The sequence below is a fragment of the Capsicum annuum genome, unplaced genomic scaffold (genome assembly GCF_002878395.1).
Source record: "Capsicum annuum cultivar UCD-10X-F1 unplaced genomic scaffold, UCD10Xv1.1 ctg5446, whole genome shotgun sequence".
In the NCBI taxonomy this organism is placed as follows: domain Eukaryota; kingdom Viridiplantae; phylum Streptophyta; class Magnoliopsida; order Solanales; family Solanaceae; genus Capsicum; species Capsicum annuum.
The window spans coordinates 990,021-992,056 of NW_025862662.1; the positions used below are offsets into that span (position 1 = coordinate 990,021).

At 31.8% G+C, this 2,036-nt stretch overlaps 1 pseudogene; it reads left to right on the forward strand.

The window, feature by feature from the left end:
- The window catches only part of LOC107841522, a 24,288-nt pseudogene extending 22,869 nt beyond the window's left edge, over positions 1-1,419 (forward strand).
- Positions 1,420-2,036: the final 617 nt, after the last annotated feature.

A 2,036-nucleotide genomic window follows, 5' to 3' on the forward strand; every position in this document is an offset into this window, starting at 1 on the left:
TAACTAAAATTTTATAAAAATAAAATAAGAAATTAAATAATATTATGCCAAATATAAATATTTAATATAAAAATAAGTTAAAATTTGAGGAGGATCAAAAATAACGTGTCTACAATCTTTATTACGCTGAAGCATAGTTATTGTTCACCAGTTTAATAGCCCTCTATGACTATTTAGATATGCCAATGGTGCCCTTTGATATCCCAACTAAAACTAAGTTTTTTTCTGCTGTAGATCTTGTTGAGGTCCAAGGACTTTGATGGAGCATTAAAATTATTGAATCAAGGAATTTCTGAAGGCATCCAGCTTAATGTACTTCTTTATAACACCATTCTTCAAGTGGCATCTGAGAAGGTAATTAACAAATAATTCAACCATCACGATATTAACAATATTAATAAAAATTCATGTACTGGATTATGTACGAGCCAAACTGTGAAGAAAGGCAGAAGAATTGATATATTTCCTAGTTACACTTCTTATCATGGAAGTCAATGTTAGCCGACTTTAGAATGGGAAAAACTGATTAAAAGCCTCAAAAGTTCGTGATTAAATTAGTAAAAAGACCTTCGGCTTTTGTTTGTATTTCCCTCCTTTTTTGCTGATAATTTCAGTTAGATTGATTCCAGAAGAGCGCTGGACACTTTCTTAGAAATATTACTCAAAGATGGTAATCGAAAAGAGGATAGCAGACTTCGAGGAAATTGGGGGTGGGGAACATGCTTTGACGGTTATCGGGAGTGGAGAAGAATGTTACTTTACAGAAAATCCTCATAGAAGAGTTAGGATAAACTTTAAAAAGTTGCAGAGAGGAACGTGAGGTACTGGATGATACAATATCCTCTTTTATACCCTGTTATTCAGTTTTAACTTTAGCTACTAGAGAAGTGGACAACTTTTTGAATAACCCAAAGAGAAAAAAGAGGAGAATTGTGTGAACCCATCCAGTTCTAAAGTTAAATGTAAAGTACAGTTGTATATATTTGCTAACTAGGTCATGAATTGTTGTTCCAGGGAAGAATAGATTTCATCGAGCTCATTGAGGAGCTGATGCACCTCCAAGGGGTTCTGCCGGATCCATCAACTTGCAGTTATGTTTTCGCTGCATATGTATACCTTGGATTCTGAAATACAGCCATGGAAGCTTTGTAAGTTTTGAGTGTGCGAATGATTGCTGGAGGTGACGCGGATAATGATGAAAAACAAACCGAACTTGAAAATCTAATTCTTGGTGAAGCCTCGGAGGATGAATCCCGGATTCTTGAGCCTTTTAAAGACTCACAGGAATATCTTACTGTTGTCTTACTGCAATTAAGATGGTGTGCCATAGTTGGATATCCAGTATCTTGGTCACCGTCGGATATTCATTGGTCCAGGAGACTTTCAAGTAATCTTGCTTCAACAAGCGGTTCTCTATAAAGATTTAATGGTTCCACATAGGTGACCTCTTTAAGACTCTAGTTAATGTATTATGTATCTCGACCAAATAGTTTGAGAAATTGATGTATTCAGTAATCAAAATTACGTATCCGAGCAAAAATAGAGTAATTAACTGGTACATTTGTAAGTTCAAAGTTATGTATCCAATATTCAAAATTATGTATTCAAATGCTAATTAGGTTCTCTTGATGTTTGTTTTGGATGTTTTAAAGTGGTTGTATTTATAAATTTTTATCGTGGTTGATCCTATTGTGAAAAATACATTAGTTATGTTGTTTATAATCTGAGAGCAGTGTAAGCTAATGCAACATTTAATTATATAATTATTGGGTGAATATTTTTATTAAAATTCTGACTAAAGTAGTCGGAACAATAATTATTAATCAATATATATTAATGTTCAGACTACAGTAGTCGGAATGATTATAATTATTAAATAATTATATATTAAATTTTCGACTATAGTAGTCGTAATAATTATAATTATTAAATAATTATTTATTAAATTTTCGACTACAGTAGTCGGAATAATTATAATTATTAAATAATTATTTATTAAATTTTTGACTACAGTAGTCGGAATAATTATAATTATT